The sequence below is a fragment of the Lagopus muta genome, chromosome 16 (genome assembly GCF_023343835.1).
Source record: "Lagopus muta isolate bLagMut1 chromosome 16, bLagMut1 primary, whole genome shotgun sequence".
In the NCBI taxonomy this organism is placed as follows: domain Eukaryota; kingdom Metazoa; phylum Chordata; class Aves; order Galliformes; family Phasianidae; genus Lagopus; species Lagopus muta.
In genome coordinates this window covers 3090849-3100895 of record NC_064448.1, presented here as the reverse complement: position 1 = coordinate 3100895, position 10047 = coordinate 3090849, and the positions used below count along the sequence as shown (strand labels likewise).

The window sequence follows — 10047 nt, the reverse complement described above, 5'->3', positions numbered from 1 at the left end:
AACCAGACAGGTGGGCAAAGCAGGATGGCAAGGAGGGGATCCCCACAGTGCTATGTAATGCATAGTGTCACCAGCAGTTCTTCACCCCATCCTGGTCACAGAGGATCCAGAGCTGAATACCAAATCAGCAGAATTCAGTGTGTGAGTAGAGGCAGCACGACTGAACTCGAGCACTTCAGGCTACTAATTCCAACCTTTAACAAGTAGAAGGTAGTTAAACAATGAATCACACCACAGTGAATGAAAAAAAGATCTTCGTTTCTAAATCTATCTGGTAAAACTGTCAGAGGGATGTTACTGCTAATCCACACAAGTACAGGCTGATGGGGTATTAAGTGGGGTCTGGACACTAGCCATAGTAGGAGCTTGAGTCTTTTCTTCTTGTATAAACTACAGGCTGAGGTCAGCTCCAGTAAATTTTGCTAGAGAAATGTCTGTGGTCTCAAAAAGCACATGGATAGGGGGAATAGAAATACGGCTCCTAGCAGCGTTACAGCCATGCAGACTGAATAGAACTATACAGCACGATGTAGAATGCTGACTGAAATTGCTTGAATCAATTCAGTAAAACTGGTAATCTTCCTAGCACTGTGATTTTCTGTGTGCAAATAGTAGAAGACAGGTTTTTATCTCCTTCAGTTCTGGTGACTTCCTCTAAACTGTAAGTTAATTATGTGCACTGCATGCTCCATGAGAACACTTGTGGTCAGACATACGGGGTGCATTATTCATAAGTCCTTTAAATCTTACTTTTTTTAAATAAAAAAGCATTGATTGCAACTTTCACGGCAGTTTGAAAGAGTAGCAACAAAATGCAGTGCTTGAAGCAGTATCTCTGACAGGTACACACTGCTCACTTTGTATGTCATGGACACTGTGCTGACTGTCAGCTGTAGTGCTTCTATTTCCATGCCACTGTGGCATTTATCTTTTCTGCCATGGTATCATCAGCCACTGTGCTGCAGATAAAGTGACATCTCAAATGTCTGAATGCACCTTGTCCTCTTCTCGGGACTAACCCACATGAACAGTTATTATATAATAATTCTATCAGCACATACAGCAGGGTTTATACGTGTGAACTCTTAAGTTTGAATGTACAGAACATGACTGCCTACATAGCTTCCATTTGACCACAGGTACACTTAGAGTACAGTTAGGTACTTAACGTGATATATTTCCCCACAGAACACAGCTCTATAAATTGATAGAATCTCTTAAAGCAAGTATTAAAAATTTGGAAACATTAGATCATAACCAAAAAAATTGAAAGCAAGATCAATCAGGGCATTCCAGTAAATTGGAGAGCTAATTATGACTCTAATGTCAGTAATGAATAATGGCTACTGGTGGTCGTGTGGCACTTTTGTATGTCTTTGCTGGACAGCAAAAGCTGCCACCCTAAACACAAGTGTATCCCTCACATATGTCAGGCCAAAAAAAATAGAAGTCCAGGAGAAAAGAGCTAGAAGACAAAAATGTGCTTGAACAGCAAAAGGGAGAGGCACTTTCATTAGAAGCAAACGTGGCTCTACTTGCCAAAGAAATGCCAGTACAGGGAAAAGAACTAAAACACAAGGCATAAGTAATAGGTCCCATAGGGAAGAGAGTCAAGGGCTGCTGAGAAAACGCTGAGGCAATCAGGACCAAAGTGTAGCTGACTATTCATGTAACCAAAGTGTTTTGCTATTGAATTTCTGCTTTAAAGTGCTCATAGTTTTTCCATACCTCAACAGCAGGGTTGTGCATGTAGACACTCACTTGAGTGCATACATACACAGGCTAGTTGTAGCCTTAAGCTGTCTCCCATTAAAAGTTACAGACCTTATTTTGCATAAAATTATATGTAATGTGCTTTAGCTAAGGTTGTAAGTGCCGAATCATCATACAGGGTTGATCTGGGGCTCCACTTGGTTTATATATTTTTAGTATTAATTCAGCATGAGCAGTTCTGGCAAATGATTGATTTAGGCATTAATTCATAAGGATATTCCACAACCCCAAAACAAAACTTAAAACTGAGAGACAACAGGTCAGTGAGTTGAGAATTGGTCCTAACCCACCTGGAGACAGGGTGGGAATGAAGAGAGCTTCGTTTACTCCTCTGTGCTCAAGTCATTCTTTTGCTGAGAGCTGAAAGGGTAAAAAGGAGGACATTAAAGCTGTGTCTTCTACAAAATAAATGTCTTGCAGGAGGAGTATGAAGAATCTTTCCAGGTTTTTCAGATTGCTGGAGTAATGAGCTATAGTATTTTCAGGCATATCACATCATAAAAATGATTAATTATAATTATGATGTGCTTAAAAGCCATGTAGCTTTCAGAGGAACAGTTGCTTCAACTCAGAAAGTCAGGAAGGTTAGTTTTTTTTACATATGCACAGACTACTCATACCAATTCCTCCATCTGTTTCTTGTTTGTCATAGAAAACAGATAACTTCAGAACTGCTGATGGCATTCAGAAATGTTCTAAAAACCAACAGCTACATTAACTTAAATGTACTTTGCAGAAAACGAGACTGGAATTTGACAGGGTCATTCATCACTAAAATCAACTTTCAGATCAATGTCAGAAACAATGAAGGAGAACATCAGTAACCAGAACTGTAGAGGCACATCACTGATTCCAGCCCAGTACCACTCACATGGCTAAATCCACGTTCCACACCATTCAGCCAACTCAACTATATTTCTTATTTTCTCCATAAGCTTTTATGTAGTTGTGTTTTTTCACAGCGTGTTGTCAAGGAAGCCCTACGTTCTTGTAGCTCAGTATCCAGCTCTTTATTGCTATAAACACAGAACAGTTTAGGATGTTGGATTGATTGATGTACTTTCCAGTATGAAATGATTCTTCTGTAACATAAGTTTGATAGGTTCAGAGAAAAACCTCTTTTTAAAGGTTTGTCTCTACCAAAATATCAGGGTTTGCCTTGATCTTGACCTTTTATTTACCTCTGTCACAATTCCTCTTATATTTTGTTGTCTTTGAGCAATTCTATGTTCCTCAAAATGTGGGAGGCTACCAGTGATAATAAGGTTTGACACTACTTGTATCCCTTCCTGTGCCATAAACTTACCTTTCTTTATAATTCTTATATATGCCTTTTTGTTGGGATAGGAGGTACTATATACACACAGAAATTATGATGCACTCCAAGGAACTCCAGCTTCTTCAGCACTCAAATGTGAATCAAAGTCTGCTCAGCCCAGGGCTACCTTTCTCTAGAGTGCAGTAGTCACATCCACACTGCAAAGAGCTTCATCTGTCTCAGGTTTGGCACTTACTGCTGACATGACCTGACCGCTGTCCAAGCCGTTCTTTCTTAGTTGTGTCTTCCTGGCAGAGTACTTCCACCCTTCCCAGTGGTGCATGTCGTGGCAATGGACGCGCATTTTGCTTGTGGATCGTGGTTAAAGGTACTCCTGTCATTGTCCCTGTTGGGTTTCATGGAGCTATGCTTTTTTCCCTGTTGTCAAGGAAACACCAGTTTTTTTCCCCCTGACTCATTAATGTCTGCATTTTTGTTTCCATAGCTACAAAGGAACCTTAGTGTTTTAAAATAGCGGTAATTGGATTACCTTAATTTTTTTTAATTTGTTGGCACCATTAATGGCTCCAATTTTCAACAGCAGACACCAGAACTGTATCAGCAGTTCTTCAGCTACTAATGCTGAACGTCCCCTTGTCCTGAAATACTGGATACATGCTGAGAAAACTCTCCAGCATCCAACCTCAGGCTCTACACGTGGTACTCCAGTTTAAGTCATTGAGTTCTCAACAGGGATGGGCAATCTCTTGTTATATTTAAATGTAGTTTTCTACATACACTAATAAGGTATATGCAAAACTGTGGAGGTTTTGCTTATTTTGTTACTAGTTGCTTAATATTCCCTCCATAACTATATTGAAATGCAACCATTATAATTAAATTGAAGTTTCCCTGATCATGTCTAATGACCATCTATCTGGCACTGGCTGAATTTCCAAACACCTGTTTGGTACAAAATATGAGCTGAAATTACTGAAAATAGTCTTTCCAGCTGCTCTGATTTCTGATAGGAGCCTTCTGATAGAAGTTCTATTGTGAATTTTCAAGGTGTTGACCCCAACATTTCACATATATAAACTGGGAGAAATTTTACATGTAAATATCTAACATACCTGGGATACCAGCAGCACGAGCCAGCAGTGTGCCCTTGTGGCTAAGGAGGCCATCGGGGCTCATTAAAAAGAGTGGCCAGCAGGTCAGGGGAGATGATCCACCACATCCAGAGTGCAGAAACCCAGAGTGGTGGCACTGCTGGTAGGAGCTGTGTGTGATGGATTCAGTTCTGTTCAGCCTGGTGCCCAGCCAGTCAGTGCGAGTGGGGATGCCTCCTGGTGAGGGGATACAGGACAAGGTGTGCTGGGGCTGAGGACGGGAGGAACTTGATGCTGGAAAGTAAGAAAGGCAAAGGTACAGAATACACATTTATGGTGCAGTGTAGCCACTTCAGACAGGTAGGTAGAGTGTAACAAATACATAAAGTGTGAGAAGGCGGCATGGTAACAATTTCAGCATGGTAGGAATGTACACACAGGCAGAGACAGGCAGACTATCTAGGAGTTTCAGTCTTCAGAAAAAGTGAGTTATGCCCTTCTAAGTAATAGCAGTTCCTAGCTACACTGGGACTCTCAATTCTGTGTGCTTTTCCCATGTTCCTGAATCTTTTTAAGAAAACAAGCTAAAGAGGGTCTCCAGCCTAAAAGTAGTTACAAGCTGATACAAGAAAGATGTGACAGAAAGGAGCTAGATGCTGATCACTATAAACAAGGAATTCCCATTAACCTAAAAAGTTCCTGCTTTTCATCATGGATTTTCTTGCATCCTTGAGGCAAAGAAACAGTATTACCATAGAAACAGTATCCTGTGTCATTGCAGGCCTTTCTGGTGCTGTGTGCTGTTATGGAAACAGACATCTTAGCTGCTGTCCACGTTACACATTTCAATTATTGTGTTTGTAAAGGTATGTTATTAAACTATAATTTCAGGATTAATTTTAGTAACAACGAAGTCTCTGAAGTGTTCAGCAATTCACTGAACACCTCAAGGTTGCCCCATGTTAAAAACAGCATTAAAACAAAACGTATGAACAGTGCCCTTGAGGCAGTAACCGACCTGTCCAAATCTTAGCATGTGCAAAAAATCGGAATAAGATGGACTGTCCAACCTTCCAATCATTTGTAAAACTACTTTGGGAAAGCAGATTCTTAAGCTATATGAGTGCAAGGACACATCCTTCCTGTGTGTGTGTGCATGGAAATGAAAGGCGGAAAATCCAGTGAGAAAACGTGACTTAGTTGGCTGAACTGGGAACTGTGAATTCTGAAGTGTTAATCCCTGCTGAACCATTCTTTTGTCTTGGGAAAGCCATCTTAGATCCTGATCTTAGGCTTATTCCTCATGGGTTTTGAGCCCTTAGAGCTCTGAGAAAATCTCAACCTTTCTGTATTCATAACATCTGACATACTTCATATATATATACATACTGCATATTTCACTAGTGTTCTGCAAGCATCATTATTTCTTAATTTTTGGAATAAAACCATTTAAAAATCTGTGACACGATTATAAGATTTTACTTGAGTTTGTGGTCATTCATCATTTCACTTGTCAGTTGTAAATAGCTTCCTGGCCAATTATATTAATTATACCTTTTAATTACTGTAATTCAAGAAGCCTAAGTGTGCCCTTCTTTAACTTCATCTTTCATCTCTTTATCTTTTATCTGATTTTAATCATAATTATCTGTACCAGGAAGGCGATACGCTGCCTCTTTTCCTTGCAGTTATTACAGCTTGTAATGGGAATATTTCCTAACACTGAAAAACTGAAAAGATATCAGCTCCAGATAGGATTTGAACACATATAATGAAAACAGGCAACCATAATGAATTCTTTGGTAAAATTCAGGTGCCTCTGCTGAGCTTCAAGGGAAACAGAAAAACAACATGGAAAATGTCGGTTTTGAAATTAGTCTGATTTTTCTCACAAGGCCAGTGATGCAATGACGCCTCAACAATATTCATATCATTTAATTGGAGCAATGCTTTATGAAGCACTTCTAATTTGGCATCAGTTTGACTCCTTACACACTTTTGCGTCCCTAAACCAAACTACTGAAGATGGTGTTCTTGAATTCAGCTTTAAAAAAAAAAAAACAAAAAAAAAAAAAAACCAACAACAACAACAACACCCATGTTGAAACAGTCCACCAAAACTCCCCCAAAAAAGGCTTGCAAACTGGAACTGTGAGTTCATTTCTTGTATTCCTCTCACTTCACTTCACTTCCCCTCCCTCTGTATAATCAATAGATATCAAGATGTTACAACCACAATATAATCAAGAGAGTTGAGCAAAGTGGACAATGATAACAAAAGAGAATAAATAGAAGGCTTACCCTTATGCTGGGCTCACCACAAAACACCAATAGAGGCAATCTCCAGATGAGATCCTTCCCCACTGGCAGCCAGCTCTTAAATAGGTCTAGGAGGGGTGCAGCCAGGCTCCAGCCCTTCCTGCAGCACAGGAGAATTGCCTTCAGCTGTGCTCCTCTGGCTGGCTCATGGCTCGCCTCAGGTGATCAATCAGAGGTTCAGGCTGTGGCTCAGCAGTTCCCATACACCCTCCAAAAAATAAACCAAAAAAACCCAGCTGTTTCACTCCATACTGTCCATAACATTGCAAATTTGAAAAATGTAAATAGTTAAAAAAAAAATCATATATGTTGCACCTTCAGGGCTACAATATCTTGCAAAAACTGCTCCATATTAAATCTCTCTGCTTAGCACAAAAAACAAAGCGACCTCGGAGGTCTCCATATTACTTATTCTGATTAACTAACAAAAGTCCTGTAATTTATTTAATGAATGTTACAACTACTGTCGCAACTACAAGACCAAGACCTTCATGTCATACCGTGCTGAGTGGGACAAGACACCTGGTTACTTCCATCTCTGAGATGTGCAGAGGCCTGCAGTGATCTCCATAGGCTTCAGCCCTGTGTAGAGCTGGTTGATGCTCCTGGCTCAGAACGTCATTTTCCACAGGAGATGTAAATCCTGATCCCTTATCAAGGACTCACAGGTCAGGGCAAAGCAACCCTTGTCTCAGCATGTGGGAAGTGCCTGGTGGGAGGATGCCACCACCCAGTCCCACCAGTGGTAATGCACTGAGTGAGCACTAAATGTCGTACAGAAAGAAGCAGATGTGGAGTGCTTGTCTTTGCTCTGTGCTTCCAGTTTCATGCGCTGATAACATCCCCTCCTGGGAGATGTGAAAGTGTTCCAGAAAGCCCTATTGAGGCCTGCAGCTAGTGAGGTAGGAATTCCTCTCTGGCTCTGAAAAATGAAGGGATCCAGCAGCTGAGGTTTGCCTGAGTCCTAATTGTGAACATTTTTCATGTCTGTGTTCCTCATGATTATTTGAATAATCATGGGATTAATTACTGAACTGAAAAGAATATTCACCCTCACTTTCCTGAAGAAGGGTCCCTCTTTCAGGCACTTGTAGTTATCTTGTTTTTGTTTAAATCTGTTCAGATCCCTTATATGTGTGTCCATATCCTTTTGAAAGTACTCCTTAAATTCTGAGCATTTCAGCAGGGAGTCAGATCTGTGTGGTACACTGAAATACATGTTTATAACACTAACAAACACTGATTGGGAAATAACTGAATTATGGTGTGTTTTTTTTCTGTCTTTACTTCTTTATCTCAGCATGTCTCAAGGTTCTGCGTTTACTGAAGCTTTGTGTTTCTTATTAATATCATTTTTTACTCAGACCTCACCACGCCTGCTGATCCCATCGCTGGTTGTTTGGGCCCATATGCACAGGGAAGCATTCAGCTGTTCAGGCAGTATTTGTTTTTTCTGTTCCTATGGCACCCATACCATCGCACATTTGGGAGTCCCTTATTTAGAAGGCACATGGTATTCATATCTTGATTAGAAAGAAAAGCAGCTGTAGCTCCTACTTGCTTCATTTTACCTGTTTATAGACTTCAGTTCCTAGTAATTATTGATTTACAGTATTTAATGTACTGCAGAGTACTGCATCCCCTGAATTAGCCACCAAATATATAATAGAGCAATTCTTCTTTCTGAGCATTAAAACCACACACTGACATCAGCCAAGAACTCCAGTTTTGCCTTATCTGTCATCATCTTGCTGACAACAATGTATTTCCTACTGACTTAGTGCTGTAGAGCTGAAGTGGATATTAACTACTTGTGCAGCAATGTAAAAGATTTCTTAATAGAATCTTCAGTTTAGAGCAAAATAATAAATGGAGGCAGCTAGTAAGAAAATATATAAATGAATGCAATGCAAGAACTAGATCTGAAAAAAAATTAAATGATTGCTCTGTGAGAATACTAGTCATTGCTGTGCCTGCTTTGTACAAATATTTATGCAATTCCTTTATATTTTTCACTCTGTGGTTATTATGTCTTGGACTCACTGCAGATAACAGAGAACTTAACATTCCTGGGAGGTGAATGGCATTCATTGAAGTTGGCTCATTCACACAAAAGTAAGTTTGCTGCTTTGTGCTTTGGATTTAACTTCTTGTTTCATTTCCATTTCTTATTTATTCCTTTAATTGTTGCCTTTGCTGAAGCATTAAGTTGCAGTCAGCTTCCTGGACAGCTTCATTTCAGTATAACTGAAAGCGTACGAAGAATTCTCAGCTTTTATTTCAGGTTGAGGTTTCTTTAAACCTGATCGGGTACAAGATGTCTGAGCCAGTGTTTTATATGCACTTTGGATAAAAGAGCATGGTCTGAAGACCGTGAGTACAGGTATAGCTCCATATTTGTGATTTAACATGTAATATGTCATGATCACTACTGGTTCTTTGAGGTTTTACATTGGACGTTTGCATTCATCACACGTTTAATAGCCTGGTGTGCTTTTATGAGAGATGTTGTGGTCTTTAGAATTAAACAAGGATGAGATATAGGGAAGAAGCACGATTATTTCCAAACAATCTGAAGTTTTAAAGTACTTTAAAACGTTCTATCTTTAATTGTGCTGTTATTGTGCTTGCTCATGAGTTGTGGGTGATAACGTGATTATCATCTGCCTACTTGATCACATGCACATTTGTGATGCTTGCAAGAAGAAACATTGTCTAGCTGGTAATTGTCATATTACACAGATTCCAAGAGACTGTTTCCTAGACAACAGGAGAGCTGTGGTACATCCACAAACTGTGCACTGCTGTGTATCTGCTCTTCAGTCAAACACCTGGTGGCAGCTGCTGCTCCCACTGATGATACGGACAGGATGCAACTGTTTCTATAGCCAGAAACAAATTCTTTGATCTAAGCAAGTCAGAGAAGCTGTTGTTTCATAGGTATGTGTCACATATTTCTCATACTATGTTCCCAGCACCTAAATTTTTTTCGGATAAAAACTTGGTGTTAGTGAAATATCATTTTTAGCCTTTCTAGGTTTCCTGACATAAACTCACTGGCACAGGCAGCAGTGCTGTGAGTTGTGTTTGTGTAGGAGGTGAGCAGAGCAGAAGTGTTTGTTAGTGTGCAGAAAGTGAGCACGGGAAGCAGTGTGACTTACTGCTGAGCTGCAGGCCAGGCACCTCTTCAGAATGCTGACAGTCATTGTAAGCGATGGACAACGGACAGAGGTCTGCTGCCTTGAGAGAGGATGTGCTGCTGTTCTGCTCCTTTGATGTCAGCCATACAGAGGGATTAAATGACTCTCTGCAAAACGTGTTGAAGTAATTTATGTCATCTAGTAAATAATGTTGATGTGTTAGTAATCTGACTGTTTTCTTGAGTAAATGGAAACATCAGTATGGAGGCAGTCCAGACCCAAACTCCCTCCTTCCCACAAATAAATCTCAGATGGCTTTCACAAGATCATATGCTATTTTAGAACCTAGAAATGATTTTTGGAACCAGACTAAATGTGTCTGAGAAGGAAATGAAGGCCTTTTCGAAACAGGAAATAAACGTACAATGGTATTGTTAAGAAACTG

General features: G+C 40.0%; 1 long non-coding RNA gene across 2 annotated transcripts; it reads right to left on the bottom strand.

The window, feature by feature from the left end:
* Positions 1–942: 942 nt before the first annotated feature.
* On the bottom strand, positions 943–6492 carry LOC125701035 (uncharacterized). Of its 2 annotated transcripts, XR_007380139.1 has the most exons (3): positions 6445–6492; positions 4165–4437; positions 943–2133 (listed from the first exon to the last, which is right to left on the bottom strand). It is a non-coding gene; the product is annotated as an uncharacterized LOC125701035 (long non-coding RNA). The 2 variants fall into 2 exon arrangements; XR_007380140.1 differs by lacking the exons at positions 4165–4437; positions 6445–6492 and adding an exon at positions 3080–3464.
* Between the last annotated feature and the right edge of the window lie 3555 nt (positions 6493–10047).